The 21,223-nt window shown below is 32.3% G+C and overlaps 1 protein-coding gene and 1 pseudogene across 3 annotated transcripts in view; one reads left to right on the plus strand and one right to left on the minus strand.

The window, feature by feature from the left end:
- LOC110096722 (DExH-box ATP-dependent RNA helicase DExH10) overlaps window positions 1-3,220 on the minus strand; it is a 21,318-nt gene extending 18,098 nt beyond the window's left edge. For 2 of the 3 annotated variants that reach the window (XM_020822783.2, XM_020822782.2), the window contains exon 1: window positions 3,060-3,220. The gene's annotated coding sequence lies outside the window, so the exon portion shown is untranslated. The remainder of the gene's footprint in view (window positions 1-3,059) is intronic. The other variant, XM_028695412.1, reaches the window with a different exon arrangement.
- A 12,741-nt stretch (window positions 3,221-15,961) lies between these two features.
- On the plus strand, window positions 15,962-20,966 carry LOC110096717 (annotated as a pseudogene).
- Window positions 20,967-21,223: the final 257 nt, after the last annotated feature.

A 21,223-nucleotide genomic window follows, 5' to 3' on the forward strand; every position in this document is an offset into this window, starting at 1 on the left:
ACATCTATCAAAACAATTTTTATTTTCATGACACACAACTTAACAATCAACAAATTTTTAAATGTCTAACACTGTAAACCAAACAATATTTTTTCTTATTAAACTTTTCTAAATTTCACATTTCAATTTGCATTGTATTCTATTATCGCATAATAATCCTAAGTTATTCATGTTTTTTTTAACAACACAACCTCAACTATGTATTATATAATCACATTTATATCTCCATTCTCCTACAAAATAAATCAAAGATGCTTAAACCATTACACCAGTATTACTTTATCATTTAATAATATTGATTGATAGTTATTACTATCATACCCACTTAAATGCATGTCATATTCCCTTTTTGTTTACTATTTCTAAGGACCCCATATTTTAAAAAAATTTATCAATGTTCTAACTTTCCACTTGCATTAAAAGGTAATTTATGCTTTTAAAAAATTTAAATTCCATGGGTAATGTTTCCAAAAGACGCTCTATCCAACGAAAAGCTAAATTAAAATACATTCAACAAATGTCATCTTTTATCAATGAGCGTTAGCTCGAGTAATATTGCCTCCATTTCATGAGAAACTATTTTGTGTGGAGTCCGGACGTAGCTCTACATCCGGACTCTAATTAAATCTTGACACGTGGATATTCAATTAGATTTCGTTTTTCTATTTATAACTTGTCAACCCGACCGACCCGACCCGACACAAAGATGATAATTTTGAATTTGCAGGAGTTCAGAAGCTTGGATCTATGTCATTTTACTTTTCATCTAGGCATTTTACTGCTCACATTCTCTCTCATTCAGTATTCCAGATGCTTCATTACATTCCTTCATCATTCCAGACCGTGCAAAAGTTTATCTCTACGTGCAAACAAGTGCAAGAATTTGTTGCACCTTTTTATGTGCTTTTGTTGTATATTCAAAGGTATCGATACCATACTGAGTTGTTATGACTTCTATTTTAAAAACCAAGTTGTTTTTATTTGCTTTAAAAATTTTGAATTTTTTTTGTTCATTTTAGCCTTGTTTTAACTACGCTTTAAGTGTGCTTCCGCTATGCCTTTGCTTTCATGGTATTAGTTAGTATGACGACTTTTTTAGTTTTCAAAAGTAGGTTGCATAGCTTTAAAATATTTGATTACATTTTTAATGGCAAATTTCACTACTCTTTCACTACGCATTTGCTACTGCGCTTTTGTTGCACTTTTCTTTATATTCAATATGTTTTTTAAGCTTTCTGAAACTTTTGTTGTTTCTTTTACTGCGCTTTTGCTGCCCTTTTACTGTGCTTTTGATGTGTTTTTTTTTTATATTTACTATGTTTTTTTTATTTGCAGGAGAAAGTTTGGAAATTTATGTATGTTAATTCTTTTCTCGATATGGATAATGAACTAATATTTGTTATTTATTTTGTTCAGATAAAAAATATATATGAGGACACAAAAGGATCCTTGATATTAATATAACAAAATGGAATATCCAAAGTGATCTGAACTAAAAAAAATTTGAAAATTAAATTTGACGGTAGTCGAAAACACTGCTACGTAGCAAACGCGCAACGAAATCATAGTGAAAGAGCGTCAAAAGCACAATAAATTACACATTGTATTGTCATTTTCTAGAAAATTTTCCTTACAAATTTAATTAATAGTGAAAACACTATAGTAAAATAATGTGAACTAAAAAATTTCAAAATTAAACTTGATGGGTGTCTAAACCACTCATTACGCAGCAAAAGCGCATCCAGAGCAGAGTGAAAATGCATCCAGAGCACAGTGAAAACGCATAAAAAACACAATGAAAGCACATCAAAAGCGCAATAAATTACACATTGCATTATTATTTTTTAGAAATTTTCTTACATATTTAATACATCACGTAAAAACGTTACTAGCATGAACTGAAGTAAAAAAAAAATAATTTTATTACAATGAATTAATAAAAATAAGCAGAACTCCAAACTTTCTCTTACGACCAAAATTTGTTTTAAGGGTGCTACTCCCGAAAACCCTCGACATATTCCCTGTCAGGGGGCGCTGCCCCCTCAAACCCCCGACATATTCCCTAAGTATACAGAAAAACAAACAATTATTCCTTCAGGTTGCAGTTCTTTCAACTTCAATTCTTTCTCTTTCTTGGTGCTTGCATAACGCCTTTCAAATTCCGCGTTCTATAAGCATATCATCTGCTCAAAGAACTAACCTCCTCGAAATCATTCTTCATCTTCATCGGCTCTTTCTTGTTTTTTTTTTCTTTCTCAGTAGATATAAAAAATTTATTGAGCTAAAATCTTATATATTGCAAAGCATACACGGTTATTTTTATTTAAAAAAGAGTGTTAATCCTAAAACCTAATTTAAAGGGGATGTTGAAATTCTGGGTCAGGTCAATCGGGCCGATAAGATAAAAATTAAAAACGAAATCCAATTTGAATATCCACGTCTTCAGAATACGTGTCATGATTTAATTGGAATCCGGATGTAGAGCTACGTTCAGACTCCGAACATGATAATTTCTCCCATTTCATAATGTCTGAGGTGAGGGTTTCAACTCCCATTCACGTTAGTGGTTAAAGAAAATAAAGAAATAAGATTAATACAATGTTCGCCTTTTTAAAATACAAATCATTCATTAATTCATTGCAATTAACAAAAAAACACATTCATTCATGGTTGATGCAATGCTCACAAACTATACATATCACCCCATAATTGATTAATGCAACTAAAGGACTTTTCAGGCAAATATTGCTAAAATCGAAGCATGCAGAAAACATAGCCACAAAAAAATGATAAGCATCCTTTCATTCTTACAACCTAAAACCGTAAACACTGGATGTCCCATCCGTAAATAACCCCCAAATATTTTGTATAACAGAAACTAAGAATAAAACCAGCCAACATTCGCACCATGATTCCCAAATCCGAAAGAAAGGTTATACGGAAAAATGAGAATGGTAGATGTGGGAGTGGAGAACGGTACCCTGGCCAGAGCAACACTTAAGCCGACAACAGAAAGGAAGTGAGAAGATTTGGGATCAGGAAAAGTGGAAAAAACTAACCAAAGCCGGAAAAGCTGCCGCCGGCGGAGGACAAATTGGCGGGTCGACGGAGCAAAGCTGTGCTTAATTAAGTCGGGAGATCAAGTGCAACCGTCCTTTGCTCCTCGAAAATTTATAATTAGGGATTTTTGACAGTATGGCCAGGCTCGTGTTGCCTGAGCTCGTAATGGGCCGGTCTAAAACTTATGGCAATTATGAGCCCTTTAGTCAAAGATTGGCATTTGAATTCCAAATCACTCTTGATGCATATTAAAATTCAACTAAATTGAACATCAAAATTAAAATTTCAAAATTCATAACTAATTACAAAAAACTTCAAATTGAGTAAACTTAAAAGAATTGGACTCCTCTTATGATCTAATATTTATGAAAAATACTAAACTTTTATAATTCAATAAAATAAAAGAAGTCAACATTTTGATTAACCTATTCCAAAACATCTCAAAATTTTAAAAAATCATAACTAATTATAAAAAGTTATAAATCTAACAAACTCAGTGGCACTTGACTCATCTTAGAGTATAATATTTATTAAAAATATAAAAAACTCCTCAATCTAAAGTAAATCAAAAAGTCAAGAAATAGACCTTTTATTTAGTGCATTAAAATATTCCATAAAATACTAAAAATCAAATTTATTATAAACTACCAATCTAATCAATTAAATATGATTATAACATTAGAATTGTATAACCAATATTTCATCAATGAAGTTTTTAGGATGGACAACCTCGGGTTTCGAGGGTAAGTGTCATAAGTATGCACTAGGTCCTCGTGCCCGTTGTGACAATGCCATGAACATATTTGATGGAATGCAAATCATAAATCACAATCCTAACAAATCATTAACAACATAATTACAAATTTAGACAACTAATCAAATAACTAAATCAAACATAAACCCAAGGATAATTGCTAGGTAACCCATGCTTATGAGGCTATTAAGTTAGCCCCAATAAGGTTGAAATAAATCTCGCGACCCTGGTGTAAACAAAGGCATTTATTATTCACCTAACTAATTAACCATAAATCAATAAATAGTGGAAGTTTCCATATCTTATGTAGATTTCATTTTGTAGAGCCTAAGTGTAATAAATTTTGAGGCTTAAGGACTAAAACAGATAATTAAAATTTAAGACTTTAGAGAACTAATAATTAATCAACTTTAACATCTAAAACTGATTCTGAAATGAACACCAAAACATCAAACTTAAGCCCAAATTAAATCTTCCTTCAGCCTACAACAAACTAAAGAAAATATCAGAAAACTCCAAACAACAACCCACTTAGGATACATCAAAATTACATAGCCTGATGCACACATTGTAGATGACATGTTAAGACAACCAACTCTAATTACACAGCCTGGTGATATATCATTTATAATGACATATTCGACTTCAAAACTGAAAAATTAAAAAATCTATATTCAAATTTTCCAAAAAAAATACAATTACATTTAATTTACACATTTCACGAGCAAACATCTTATTGAAATTTTGATTTACATAATTAAATATTTAGATTACTTATTTAATAATAAATGCTAAAATTAGCAAACTAGACCAATTATAGTTAGTGATATAACTTTCACTAAAATATGCATAAATATGACTAAGGTAAGCTTACTTACTATTAAGTATGCAATCAATACTTAATTGTTTAAGAATTTCTTACTAATAATAAGTCCATTTGATTAATCAAATAAAACATTTAATGAACTTGTTGTCTCTATATTGGCAAGCTGGTGTCAACCAAAATAATAAAAAATGATGTATAAATCAGTAATAAGGTTCTTTTAAAATTTACAAACAAAGTCTATAATAAGATTAATAATCACTAACCACAATTTTACAAAATCTTGCAGCAAAGTCTAAAATAAGATTAATCGCAAAAAATATTAAATCAACACCAAGAGTAAGAACACAAAGAATTACTTGGTTCAACATATTTGTGCACACATTCATGAGAAAAAGGAGAGTGCATATTTTTTCATTAACCTACACAAACAATTTACGATAACATTAGCAAATACTAGATCTACTTTATTTTTTCAAAGTATAACAAATTCCTTGTTGGGTGCGAGAATATACGCGGAGGTAGAGTTTGTAAATTCGCGTCCTAGCGTTGCACGAGTATTTCGCACACAAACAGAAAAGAGAAAGTGAACACCAAGGTTTTTACGTGGAAAACCCAAAAAGGGAAAAAACCACGGGGCTTCGCCCAGTTGTAAAGTTCCACTAGTGATTTTGCATATTACAGATGGCTGATTCGTCCCACAAGTTGGGATAATCAGAATACAATTTGTTTCTCCCAGGAGGTTTACAAAATTCTATGAATTCCTGGCGTTTCTCAAAAATCCGGCAGAGTTCCGGCGTCTTCAGGCGACAGGAAGAGCTCCGGCGGCGGTGGTCGAGGAGGTGAGGAATCTCCTTTTCCACTTTCTCCTCTTCTTCTTCTCTCTTCTAAGAATTCCTGGCGTTTCCTGAAAATCCGGCAGAGTTCCGGCGTCTTCAGGCGGCACATTTGGGCTCGGATTGAGTCGAATTTGGTGTCGTTGGGTTTGTATTTCCGAGACACTCAGTTCGACTGTAATTTTGCATTGAGAATCGTGCCATATCAAGATAATTTTTTTATAACATATCAACTATTGATGAGAAAGAATAAAGTTGAACATCAAAATAAAAAACTCATTCAAGTGTAAGTTATATTGATAATGAAGTAATCATTCAAATCTTTCAAAATATAAAAAACAGATGTTATAAACTGTAAGTTATTTATTATTTTATATTTAATATTCTTCCTTCTTCATTAATAATTTGAAAAAAAAAATTAAAACTGTCTATAACCTGTCCCTAGTCCGAATGTAGAAAGTTGAAGAAAAAGTTTAAAAAAAAGAAATTATGCCCCCCCTAAATATATTTTCTGGCTCAGCCACTGTCTATACATATTTTGTGTTCTGACCAAGTGGGCATAGCAATATCAGCCTCTAAGGTTTAAAGTGTTTTGCGGGAGAACTGTGGTGCTAAGGTATCGAGCGTTGTTGCGTTGGATCTAGAAATTTTTTTTAAAAAAAAAATCCTAATCCACTAACCCACCTTAAAAACACTGAAGCCATATATTTCCCCTTCCCCATTTGTGTTGCTTTGCCGAGAAAGAGAAGAGAGGAGAGAGAGAGAGAGAGAGAGAGAGAGAGAGAGAGAGAGAGAGGATTTCACCACCAGTGCATTTCCATTCATTCTCAAAGTTATAAAAATTATTCTGATATTGGTAGGTACCTCAATCTTATTTATATTTATAACGATTTTGAGTTTTGATTTCTTATCTTTCCTAAATTTGGTTAAAATGCACTATCTCTTTATTTAATAAGTTCAAACCATATTACTTTTGATATATCATATACATGATAATCTCGAGCATTTTGATATGAACATTTAAAATTTCACCAATTAATTATGCATGTATAACATTTTAACTGATTAAGATAAAAACATATATAAAATAAGTAGAAATTGATGTAACTAGTGTAGATGTAACACATGGAACACATAGTAGGGTATTTTTCATAACATGTATATGCTACAACCTATATGGCATGCAAGCTTACTAATATGAGTATATTGCTGATAAATAATGTTATATTGATAGCATAATACAATAATGAACATGTTAATTGCACTGATATGAAAACCAAAATTATACATGATGCATATATTATTATTATTATTATGATATGATATATATGCGTGTGTGCGCGCGCGCGTGTGTGTAATTGCAAGAAAGATTGGTTATTTATTGACTTATTCAGGTCGGCTGAAGTAAGATATCCTATACATGAAGGTGGGTGGATTGACTTTCTTTTAAATTATGGGTTTATGATGTAATAACAATACAATATATAGGATATGAAGTTATAAGTGGAAAAGATTTTGCAACTAACATGAATGATGACTCTTAAAATATAGCCGCCAGGCCAACACACTGACACATAATTATGACATTATAAGATATCAGAAAAATATTACATAATTAGCTGGATGTCCATATTTACATTCATATGAACGTGTATATATGCATGAATAACACGATGATTAAGGATAACATTAACATGTATAAATTATATGATACACAGGCTATATAATGCATGAAATGATACATTATCATGATGCATGATGACAATGATGCATGATACACTTTATACATACTGCATAAATAACATGGTACGACATAAAATTGATATTCATAATGTTGACTTGTATAGATAACTGATGAAATCCAAATAAGATTGCATTAAATGATATCCTTCTTATAGCCCTTTCAATAGGTTGGGATGTAACTGAGTCAATGATTATTAATCCATCACATTATTATAATTTATTATACATATTAATTCATTGTTCAGACTGACAACATCCTATTTACATGATTTAATAATTATACTATATTGACATTCTTAATGATTTCATGCATATTATTCTTCTTTTCTTGCTTTGGGTGCAGTAGTAGGTTCAAATGACCTAATGGGTTTTTGCTCCTTATGTATTTTTTAATGATTTTAGGGAAGAATAAGTACCAGCTTGAGTGAGGTATATTCGATTTTGAAGATAGCTATTTATTTTATTATATAAGATTTATACTGATTGTAAAGAAAAATTCATGACTTATGTTAATGATTTTTGAAAGATGAAATAAAATGTATATATTTTGAGAATATGAAAATAAAAATTTGCTTACACTGTGTGTATTAATTTGATATGGATGGTTAGTAATGACTTTAGTAGGTGATTAAAGAATTTAAGATAGATAATTCTTTCAAATTAAATTCTAGGGTCCCTCAACCACCCATCATTAGCAACCAACAACCACCACCGCCTGCCATAATCATTGCTACCATTGATGGTTGATCACCATGATTTTGAATTTTACATTTGATTCATTTTACTTTAAGATAAAAAAAAAAAAAAGAAATTTGATGCAGTCTTTTACACTAATACAACTATTTCAAACATTTAAAATACATTACACATTTTTCACATTATATTTATTTTACCATGCATTTCTTTTTTAGCAAACCTCTAAGTTAGTAAATTTGGCCTTATGGATCCTCTCCCATTATCATGGCTATTTGAGATAATATTTGGCAAGTTCATTCATCAAATTATTTTGGATTGTTGTGTTCTTTTTTTTTTTTTAAAAAAAAAAATTTACAATAGCTAAGAAATTTAGGTCTAATGAGTGTCGATAGCTTGTTAGAGGTCTGGTGATGATCAGCATCCTAGTGGAGATCTAAAGGCATTTGAATGGGGGTTCAACATCTGTAGATGATTGGACAACTATCCATTAGTACTCAACGGTCAGGTAGAGGTTCGACGTTAGTCACACCAGACAGCAGTTTGATGGTGGTTGGCAGTCGAGCGGAGGTACAATGGTGGTCGGGCGTCTAGACAATGGTTTGGCTTCAGTCAGTGGTCAGGTGGAGATCTGAGGAGGGTTATGGTCTGTGTCCAGGTGATAGTAAGATGGTCTATGACAGGGTGGTGTTTAGATGTTCTACAGTCGGACAGAGATTAGATAATGGTTAGGTGGTTGGGCGGTAGTATGACGGAGGTCAGTTGTTTAACAGTGGACAATGGTGAGATAGAAGTCCAATGGTGGTCGGTCGACAGAGCAGTGGTCTGAAAATGATCAGTGAATGGAAGGAGATCTGATGTCGGTCTGTGGCCATGTAGTAGTTTTCAAATGGTTGGATCATGGGCGAAGGTTTAACGGTTGTCGGACAACCTAGTGGTCGTCTGATTGGCTAACAAAAGTTTGCATGCGGTGGTGCTTGGGAGGATCTCTAGATCTTTGAAGCCTTACATCTCCCTCTCTCATCTCCAACTAAAGGTTCTCCTTCATGTAGAGAGTGGAGGTCTATTTGTAGGTTTTGAGAGTGGTGTGCCCCATAAATATGGAGAAGATCCATAGAAAATTCATAGTGCTGAATCGGACGACCCATATTGATTCCATCAATCATAGAGCATTCAATCAGCGTTTAGTTGCCTTCATAATGTCCAAATTAAGTGATCTTGAGCTAGTTGGATTCGTCTCGTTGAGTAGTCCGATTTGATTATAAACATGTCATATTTGGATACCTCAGTCATCTAATTAATGCTATAAAGCTTCTCAATATTCTTTAAGCTATTGATTTGAGCCCATATGGGCTCGAATCGAACAGATTTTGGTGTCGTTGGTTCCCTCTTAGAGAGGCAATGAATTTGACAGTAAGTTTACTAAAATTGTAGTCCATATGGTCCCAACTTTAATTTTGGAATATTCCTTAAGATTCAAGCTCAATCAAGGACATTTTTAATGACATATCAATGATTATGCTTAAAATATAGCTTTGAATATCCAATATCTAACTTTGATTTTCCTATATTTATATTTTATATCAATTTTTTTATTTTTCTCTTTCAGGATATTTTAAGCTAGCGTTGTTTAAAGTTTTTGAAACTCAATTCAAGGCATGGAAATAGTTCCATGTACCTGGCAAGAGGAAGCTTTTGAAAGAAGCTTTGAATGAAAATCGTACACCAACAAATGATACTCATAAATCTAAGAGTATAGTGAAATGGTGGAATATATATTGAACTTGCATCCATGTGGTTGATTTTCCAGAAGATATAAGTTCATCAAATGATGAATCAATTCATGTAACATTAGAGAATCCAATCTATGATGGAAAAATGGCTAAAAAATACCCATTTGAATTAGTTCCATTCCAAAGAGTTTCAATTGCTTGTCTAGAGCGGAATGACTCTATCTTGATATATGCTCACACTCTATTGGTACTCATTTCGCTCTAGACAAGTAATTGATACTCGTTGGAATGGATTTAAATCAAATGGGTATGTTTTAGCCTTTTTTCTGTTAGATATTGGATTCTCTAATGTCCCATGATTTGATTCATCATTTGATGAATTGAAATCATCTGAAAAAGCAACCTCATGGATTCAAGTTTGAGATATATTTCTCTGTTTCATTAAACTTTCAGACTTCTAAGTTTATTTTGTTGGTGAGGGATTTTCATCCAAAGCTTCTTTCAAAAGCATCCTCTTGCTTGTACATGGTACTATTCCATCCCTCAGATTAAGTTTCAATAACTATAAGTGATGCCAGCTTAAATTCTCCTAAAAGAGAAAATTTAAAAAAATTACAATTAGATATTAGATATTCAGAGCTGTACTTCAATGATAACCATATATTGGAGCATGTAGTGGGATATGCATATATTGGAGCATGTAGTGGGATATGCATAAAAAATTGCAAAAGGGAATAAAAGGATGTTCCTCAATCTCACATCATTAGACTTATGACAATTATTTAGAGCCGATTTTTTGAATTCACATTCTTCATTAATGCCTAATGAGTGTTGCTTGAGGTGTAAACTTTCTCTCCAAAAATAATTTGGAATAAAATCTATGTATGTTATTTTAGGTCTAATATTTATCTTTCCCATTCGTTGACTCTAAGTTTACCTGCTCGTCTAATATGAGTATTTTCAATCATTTGTTATGCATGCTTAAACAACCTAAGTTTGTTTTCAAGTTTCAAACTTTTTTTCTTCAATAATTATCGCTCCAAACTTTTTTCTAAAATCATTCCCTAACCACCCTTCCCAGTTTATTACAAATTTTTCAAAACATTGTCATGACAAACAACTTAACAGTCTACGAATTTTTAAATGACTAACATTATAAACTGAACAATATAGTTTGTATGATTATAATTTTACAAATTTCACATTTCAAATTGCATTGTATTTTAATAAAGCCACCCAACCTTTGCACCATGATTCCCAAATCTTTAAGTAACATTATTCAAAGAATGGTAGATGTGGAACTGGAGGACGGTACCCCAGCCGGAGCAACACTTAAAGCTGACAACAAAAAGGAAGTGAGCAGATTTGGGACAAGGGGAAGTGGAAAAAGCTTACCATAGCCGGAAAAGCTGCCGCCGGTGGAGGATGGATTAGCAGTTCGACGGAGCTAAGTTGAGCTTAATTAAGTCGGGAGATCAAGTGCAACTATGTAGGTGCCTTGCTCCTCGAAAATAAAATATATTGATTATATTATCCTAATTTAATGTGTCTTAAATAAATTTATTGATTATATTTTCCTTTGTTTTGTTTGATTTTGAATGTGCTATCAATACACATGAGTTTTGTATCTGTTAAGATTTTTTTTTTTTAATTGGATTTGTTAATTCTGTCAGCTTCTAATTGGAGATTTTGAACTCCTTGGCTAAGAGCAATAATCCACACACTCAATTGATAAAATAAATAAAATTGATAGAGGATATTATTTTTTTGGGGTAACAACTCATAAAGATAAATTATTGAAATCTTCTGATACCATGTAGAAGCTGAGAGCAAGAACAGAGAGACGGAGAGAGTAGAGAGAAACTTTTATTATCTGTATTATCTTCCAGCACTCATACATATTCATATATATATAGTATTCTAATACACTAGAACCTACTGAATACATAAGACCACATCATATTACATAAATACCAAAGCAGATATAAGATGTAAATGTATCTGTTCTAATAGGTATCAATACACATGAGTTTTGTATCTGTTAAGATTTTTTTTTTAATTGGATTTGTTAATTCTGTCAGCTTCTAATTGGAGATTTTGAACTCCTTGGCTAAGAGCAATAATCCACACACTCAATTGATAAAATAAATAAAATTGATAGAGGATATTATTTTTTTGGGGTAACAACTCATAAAGATAAATTATTGAAATTACTTTCACTAATATTAAATAAGAATAAAAAAGGGATGTCCTTTCTTGATTTCAAAGAAGGCTTTAATGCAAAACAAATTAACATGAGCTATTGCTTGGGTCCCTAATGGGAGTTGTGTAATAATATTGAATATAGGAATATCATGGAGGCAAATGCAACATGATCTTGAGGCAATGAAACCACTAAAGATGATAGGGATTATCATTCTAAAGGTGAAGATGATCCTTAGGGTTGTATTAGAATAAGGTTCTGAGTTTTATAGTGAAAAATAATTTGAAATAAAATAATTATTAATCTTTATTTTGTATTAGATTCATTGTACAATAATTATAAATATAAAATAGTGAAAAAAAGGAAAGTGAATAAACATTCGTAATGAATGTTAATTTAATACACTGACTAATAAAAATAAGATAAAAGGGAAAGTGAATTAACACCGATAATGAATGTCAATTTAATACATAGATTAAAAGAAATAATATAAAAAAGAAAAGTGAATTAACACTCGCAATGAATGTCAATTTAATACATTCAATAAAAGAAATTATAATGAAAAATTTTAAAAAACATTCATTTATTTGATTTTTCCAATATATATGACTTGATGTAACTAGGATTAGGAGGTAGTCCTAGAGGATTATAGAGGCCAACGAGGTTAGCTGGAATGATCCTTTGGCAAGAGGTGAATTTGACACAATCTATAGGTGGTGGATGAGGCAGGAAGGTTGTATATGTTAATGAGGATGGCTGAGAATGTCCTTCCCCTTGAGGTGAAGATGGTGGAATTTAAAGTCAACTAGAGAAACAATAAAGCCATGGATGTGCTTGAGGGAAGTTTGTAAGAGCCTCATAATATAAAGATGTCATGACCTTGTGGCGACAAATGAATTCAGTACAAGAAGGTTCTATTATAATCAAAATTGTGAAAATCGGACCGAACATTGAACTTGAAGGAGAGATTCGATGTTCAATAGTTCGACTGGGATTAAACCGGATGATGCAATAAATATTAAAATTATTTAAATTAATGAAATAATAAAGGTGTAATAATCATGCAATAATATAAATTTATGACTACAAAAATTAGTCATACATAAATAATAGTTTCTATAATTTTAAATTTAAACACATTTAATTTTTAATTATGATACTGGTTGAGGACGTAATATACTCATGCACATAAATGAAAAAGGTTCTAAAAAATAAAATGAAAAATCAGTACTTTCATTGCTACTATTTTTAGATGATGTCTCATGTAATTAATTTAGAATGACTAAAGATATGATATATGCGACAAACATAAATATGCATAATATTGATAGTCATGTTCAAATTGAATTTTAAATAGAATTACTTTATATTTAAATTATGCATGCATATTCTTTCTGATGCTTTGTGTTACGGTTATTTAAAAACATGATGTACTCACTGAGTTCTTTTATGACTCAATCTTATATTTATAAATGAATACATGTATTATTCAAAGGCTTAAAATGAGTATAAGAGGATATAATGTGTCTCATAGGCATGAAGCCCCGAGAGAATGGTATTATAACATTTAATTTTAAGTTAGGAGACATTCCAAATATATTAGTCGACTTAGAAGATTTTGTGGAATATTTTAGAGAATTGTTCATATATATTTCAGTAAGAAGGCAGATGCATGATAAGTTTTTAAGATTGGTCCAATGAGACAAATCAGTGATGCAATATAAAGGAAAATTTACAATCTTTATCCAGATATGCATCGCAGCTGATTGTAATAGTAGAAGAGAAATGTTATCGATTCCTATTTGGTTTAAAATATATAATTAGACAACCTTTAGTGGAGAGAGCTAGAAGGGTGGATATTGACTTTCAAATAACTTAAAAGTGAAAAGATCGGCATAAAAGGAAGAATCTCTTAGAATAAATATAGTTTGAAGGATCAAATGGGAAGAAGCCTAAGATTAGCCGTAATAGAGTTAGTAGTAATACTGCTAGTATAGTCATGGAAGCTTATATTAAGTGTGGAAGGTTTCATAAGGGTGAGTGTTTAATGGGCTTCAATCTTGTTACTACTTACTAGTGTCATCAACCAGGACACATAGCAAAATATTGCCCTACATTATCTTAGAGGATTTTAGGAGAGATGAAACCAGGCGAAGCACCTTCATATAATAACTTTTGTAAATAAATCTATCAAGTCAAAATATTTGACTATGTTTATGCTTTGAGTTAGCAAGATCCTAATAAATATGTAGATGTTGATAAAGATATTTGAGATGTATTTAATAGCTAATATATAATTTATTTCATACTAACTGTAAAAGAAAGTCAACTGAAAATGATTATTTTATGTAAAATTTATATGCTATTAGTGTGATTATCCATTGAGTTTATAGTATAAACTCAACCTGTAAAACTATATTTTTTATGGTAGGTCTCCTGAAAAGTGAAAATGATTAAAAGAGGGGAATAAATTTACAGAAGACGGCGCTCAAATGAAAATATGTAATATATAGTTTAGGTAAATGTTCAAATGTAAAAAATTATGTTAGCTTCTCTTCAGTTTCATTTGGATTGTCGATAATAAATTGTGTTTGAAATAAAAAGAAATGTTATAACTGTCTGACTATTCATTCATGCCTCGTTAGTTTGAGTATTTGGGCTGAGTCATGACATATGGGTCTTCTCCGATTATCATGGTTATTAGAGATATTATTTAACAATTTCAGCCATCCAATTTATTTTAGATTGCCGTGATTATTTTTTTTTTTCAAAGTTATGATAGTTAAGAAATTCAGGATACCAAAATGAATTAGTTGCTAAAGTTTTTAAATTTTACCATCTAATCATTATGACCGTTGGCGAATATTTAAATCCGTGGCCCCATTCAGCATTTGAATTTGAAAACAAATCATGAACCAAAGGGGCTATTTGTCAACGGGTTATAATAATGATTTAACAAACTATTAAACTAAATATTGTTAAACAATTGTTTCAGCTTAAATCTTTCCCTTTCTTTAAATCCCGTTTTAGAATAAAATAGTGGCTTTAATTTTCAAATAATATATTTATTTAATATTTAATTAGATCAAGAAAATATTTTCATTATAATTTCATTATATTTATGTAAGATAACTAATATATAATAGTATTTTATATTTAATATGTCAAATTATGAAATTAAGTACTTAACTTAATATAATTAAATCACAATTAAAAACTATTCAGTCTATAGTTTGTGTGCTTAACATTAGGTTAAGTTAGTATGTTTTGTTACATAGTTGCATTGAATCTTATTTGATTAAGATTATGTCCAGGATAATTTTTTTGTTCATTTTAAAAAATTTTGTACTAAAAAACTAATATAGATAGTTTGTTTCTAACAAGATTTAGGTTTAGTTTGGGACGACTTTCTTACTGTTTTTTAAAGCAGTTTTTTAATACAAAAATTTTAATTTGTATAATAGAAAACTACTTAAATTTTCAATTTTTCGTAATGATGATAGCAAAGTTATTATAGAGAAATATTTTTTTTTTAAGTTATAAAAAATGATTTTTTAATCTAAAAAAATAAAATAATATGAAACTTGTCTAAGATAGGAGAGATTATTACGTATGGAGTCCGGATCGAGAGAACTGTTCGATTATGTGACGTGAACAATATATATTTTTACTGTTCACAACCGCATTGAGAGAACAACTATACACATAATAATCTCTTCATGCTAAATTTTATAATTATTAAATTTTAAAATATTTTAATAATAGCACAGTTGTAGCCGGCATGTTAAATAATATTTAAAATTTAAGAAACCGAAAGTTATAGAAAAAAAGCCATTAAACAATATTCCTCGTTTAAAATCCTTTGACTTTCTCTTTCGTCAGCCTCCTTCCACTTCAGTTCTTCCTGCTCAATGCCCGCCAGCGAACTCGCTCGAGAGAGGCTGCGACGCGACAATGGGTTTCTCCTGGTTTTCTTCTATGTATCAGAGGCCATTTGGGTTCCATTCATTCGTTTTCCTACTTCTGGTGGTTGATCTGCCGTTTTCCGAGGATCCCTACGTGTTCTTGGACTTGGATGTTAGTGAAACAGCAGGTAATTTTCTCCGTATTTGATGGATATTTTGATCGCTTTTTTGCTCCTTGGTTCGGCGAAATTATGTGCTGGTTTCTTAGCTTCGTATTCAGGGTTGATTCTGCGGCTTTGGATGAATGAGAATAGGTTGATGTGAGGTTTTTGACAATTTCCCTTTTCTGATAGAGAGGGTTTGCCATGATTGAAGTTTTTTTCCGCGGTTTGAAAATGGTTTGCGTTCTTAATTATGTGGATTCTTTGTGAAAATTTCATGAAAGATTATATTGGAAAATTGTTTTGTTCGTATTGATGAACAAACATGTAGAAATGGTATTTATAAGCTGATTTAAGTTTGTGAAGTTGTTTGGTGTTAAAATGAAGTAAGGGGAAAAAAAATATGAATGCTTCAGCTTAACTTCAGGTTTAACTCATATGATGAACTTGTTGTCAGATGTGAAACAACTAAAAAAATCTCTATAACCCCTCATTAGTGATGCGTGTGTTACCCTGTTGCAAATACAAAGTCTATGACATAATCGATACTCCCTCTTTCTTGCTTCGATGTTATTCTGATCCCTACTGGGGCGTTTGTTTCTTAAAACAATTGGCCGACGATGCCTTGCGAACTTTTATCTATTGTAGTTTATCTTTGTGGAGAATGATTTTTGTTAATTTTTTGCTTCCTCCATTATCTTCAAGCTATTTGATTAGGGATTCCATATAATTTTACAGAAGCCCTTGCAGTTGTTGATGTTAGCGGGACAAGGCATGGACGAGGGATAGCGGCAAGATCCGGTGAGCTAATGGCGGAACTCATATGGAGAAGGTTTCGATGAGCGACAACAACGAATGAGCTTTGGCAAGATACAATTAGTCCATTAACAGTGTTAATTCATGGTGAAATTACATTGAATTTGCAGTCATACATACCACGAGAGAATCCTAGCAGAAGTTGTACTGATGTTTTCCTTAAAAACAGTGCTTAAATGATGTGATTTTAAACTAAGAGTGGCTTTACATCTCTTTTACTAGTGCCTTACTGAATTGATGTCTAAGGCAATCTATTACCCTACGAAGCTTCTACAATTCAAGTTGTTGGCCAATATTGTTGATGGTTCCTATTGATTACATTGAGCTGTTAACGCAGGTCATTGGAGTTAATGGTCAGTTTCCAGGACCTATATTGAACATCACAACTAACTGGAATGTTGTAGTAAATGTTCACAATAACTTAAATGAGCCATTTCTTGTCACCTGGTATGTCATTCATTAGGAAGTTGGAACTGTTAACTGCTTTTTATGATAATGGTAAACTGATAATTTTAACAATAATGATATAGGGATGGTTTACAACAACGAAAGAACTCCTGGGAGGATGGTGTTTTAGGGACCAATTGCCCAATTCCTTCTGGTTGGAATTGGACATACGAGTTCCAGGTCAAAGATCAGATAGGAAGTTTCTTTTATTTCCCTCCCATCAATTTTCAAAGGGCATCAGGTGGTTATGGTGGCATTACCATAAACAATAGAGACGTGATTCCTGTGCCCTTTGGGGCACCTGATGGAGATATAACTATCTTTATTGGTGACTGGTATACAAAAGACTATAAGGTTAGATTCATACATGTTGGAATTGAACCGAAGACATTCAGTTAGTTTGTTTTAGGCTGTACTGACTTAACAGGAAAGCAGGAACTTCGAAAAATTCTTGACGAAGGTAATGAACTTGGTGTGCCTGATGGAGTCCTTTTCAATGGATTAGGACCCTTTCGCTACAATGAATCAGTTGTTCCTGATGGTATCGTGTATTCAACACTAAACGTTGAGCCAGGTAAATATCTTTGCTCCCTTTGTCCTCCATCTAAAACCTTTATTAAAATAACTTTATTGAGCAGGAATACTGCCTTGTTATTGCTAGATGATGCATCATCTTACACTCCTTCCAATGTGATCTGAAGATAGTTATCACATCTAGAGCAATTTATCACAATGTACTGACCTCTCATATTGGATTCTTAAACAATTGGCTGAATGCTTGTATCCTCACGTTCAGGGCTCTAGTTCTTGCACTATTGTTTGGCTGCATAAGCAGTTACTTTCAAGAATAGTTGTTTTAGTTATTTAATGCTATTCTCAGCTGTGACTTTAATTTAGGAATCCTTTCAAATGGTCTTGTCAACCATTTTTATCCATGTCTTGATAGACAAGTAGGCATGCTTTTCATTTTGTCTGACATTTGAAATCAGTAGTGATTGTTATCTTGCCTTACTGCATGATTGAAGTGTTTTTATCATGCTAGGGAAAACATACAGGTTACGGGTACATAATTTAGGCATATCAACTAGCTTAAATTTCAGAATTCAAAATCATAATATGCTCCTTGTGGAGAAAGAAGGGTCATACACCGTGCAGCAAAATTATACTAGCATGGACATCCATGTTTGTCAGTCATATTCATTCTTGGTTACAATGGATCAAAACGCTAGCAGTGATTGATTACTATATAGTGGCAAGTGCTCGGTTCGTAAATGAAACATTCAGGGATCAAGTAACTGGAGTGGCTATATTGCACTACTCAAATTCTCAAGGTCCTGCTTCTGGTCCTCTTCCGGATGGCCCCAACAAAGATGATGCATACTTCTCAATGAATCAAGCCAGATCAATCAGGTACTCAATCATGGCATGATTATTCCCATTTTTTATGATTTTTTTCTTAAGTTATCCACACCCCTACTGGTCTATATGTGCTTGTGTGTATAAGCAGGATGCGAACATGCAAGTGACTCTTTTGTTTATTTCTTTAAACATGCACGCACATCTGAATGTGTTTTTAAAAAATTGCTTTGGGGGCAAACCTATAACTTTTTCTAAAACTGGTTGAGGCTACATGATGATTTCTGTTATTCTGACTAATTTCAGATGGAATGTCTCTGCTGGGGCTGCCAGGCCAAATCCACAGGGATCATTTCGCTATGGTCAAATAACTGCAACTGATGTGTATGTATTGCTCAATCTACCTGCAGAACCTATAAATGGGCAATTACGAACTACTCTTAATGGCATTTCTTACCTTGACCATGCAACACCACTTAAGCTTGCGCAGCAATTCAGCGTGCTTGGAGTCTATAAACTGGACTTTCCGTATCGAAATATGAACAGACCTGTAAAACTTGACACATCTATTATTAATGGTACTTACAAAGGTTTTATGGAAATCATATTCCAGAACAATGCTTCAACGGTTCAAAGCTACCACCTGGATGGCTATGCATTCTTTGTTGTGGGGTATAATCTCTAAAGAACAAAATACATGTTTGTTAGTTATGTAGTTAATTTGGGCTTAACCATTCTTATCTTTTGTTTGTTCTTTAAGAATGGATTTTGGAATCTGGACAGAAAATAGCAGAGGAACCTATAATAAGTGGGATGGAGTTGCTCTGTTGCACAACACAGGTATTCAAGTTTATTGGCTTTTAACTTGCTAGACTGAATTTATTCCAGTAACAGGGAACTTATAGCTTTTTGGTCTGTCAACATCAGAAGGATAATAAAAATAAGTGGGTAAGAGGGGGGAGTAAAACCTAAAGTAGTCTTGAGCTTGGGTTTCTTGCCTATGAGATTATGTCTTATTTTTCTTGGGCTTGATACCCTTTTTAAAAGATTCTTGATTCTCTTAAAGATTGAAGTTTTAGAAATTAAATTATCCGAATCAGATGACTAAAACTATTATGACATTTGAGATGTAAATATTTAAGTTTTGCATCATTTAATGTGATCTCTATATGGTTTTATATTGCCTCACGCAAATTGATCATCTGATGATAAAATGCTTATATGTTCAGAACAGACTTCTAAGGTGTTTGAAGCATGCTTATTCTTTTTTTCTTTAGCATTTGAGTGGTGTGAGAGAACGTGTGAAAACCCGAAAAATGCCGTTTTAGACCTCGCATGCTTTTCAAAGCGCCGCGACGAGATTTAAGTGAAAAATTCAATGTTGTCGGATTTCGACGGGAATAATTTTATAAAATTCTACTCAAAATTCTAAGAAATTTGATGTATAAAACTTATATTTAATTTTGCCTAATTTAGGAATATAAAATTAGAGAAGTCTCATTATATCAGTAATACCCTTAGAGGTTATTAAGACTTGGAGAGTTTAAGTAAGGGCATATGAGTCTTTTGGCATTTTCCCTTTCTCCCTATTAAGCAAACCTAGCCTCCCCCTCTTATTTCACGCACGGTTTGGCCGAACAAAAGAGGCGCGCGGAAGGGAGGAGGCGGACGAGCAAAGGCGGACGGGAGGCGATTTTGGCCGGCAGTGGAGATCTTTTCCGGCGGCGGTTTTAGGAGAAAACGAAGGGGAAATCTTAAGGAAGAGAAAGGGTATGATTTAAACTTAGTAACATTGTTTTTTCTCTAAATTCTTTCATGATTAAAATCTAGGGTTTCTCGAAAACTTGTTATCTTTTAAAGAAAATATTAGGAAAGATTGAGGAAGAGTTCCTAACCATGAAAACATAAGTTTCTCCAAGAATTTCTAGGGTTTCTAAAATTAGGGTTTTCTCTAAAGTTGGAGTTTTTGGAAGTGCCTTTGCAAATGTTATTCCTAAGGGTCCTAAGAGAGTTTTTAAGAGAAGAAATTGAGTTCACCCCCTTATGGTATTAGCTGGGGACGCTGTACTCGTGCACGATAAAATGGTAAAGGATATGCAAAAGGAAAATGGTAAAGGAGTACCTTTATGGTACAGACGGTGACTCCTGTGACGGTTGTATTATATATGAAATGAGAAAGATATGTATAATGATATGAATATGAAAATGAAATGAAATGAAAGATATGGTTTATGATATGATATGTTTAATGCTATGTTAGTATGAAATCATTTTTATATTATATTCATATGAAATTGGCATCTATCATATTACACAGTTGCCTTGTTTACTATAGTTTAGAATTGTGTATTACTTACTGAGCTTTAGCTTAATGTTAGTTGTTAAAATTTCAGGTAAGCTTAAATTAATCAAATAAGTAGAAGATGCGGTAACGTATGCCGTAGGAGAGGAGCTCAAGAAGAAAGGTAATTATGAATTTATTTGAGTTTTATGTTAATTGAGTTTTCAAATTGATGTTTTAGAGGCTCTTTCAATTATTATGGAAATAGTTTTAGGAATTAGAAATTTTAACCTACCGTCCGACCTTTGTTCCCACCTCGCCCATGCGAGCTCACCGGGCCGGGTCGTGACAGAACGCTTGAATTTTGCATCATAAAATTGTCCAGTAGATCGAGAAGAACAGTTCTTAAAGT

Source organism: Dendrobium catenatum, unplaced genomic scaffold, assembly GCF_001605985.2.
Source record: "Dendrobium catenatum unplaced genomic scaffold, ASM160598v2 fragScaff_scaffold_631, whole genome shotgun sequence".
Taxonomy (NCBI): Eukaryota; Viridiplantae; Streptophyta; class Magnoliopsida; order Asparagales; family Orchidaceae; genus Dendrobium; species Dendrobium catenatum.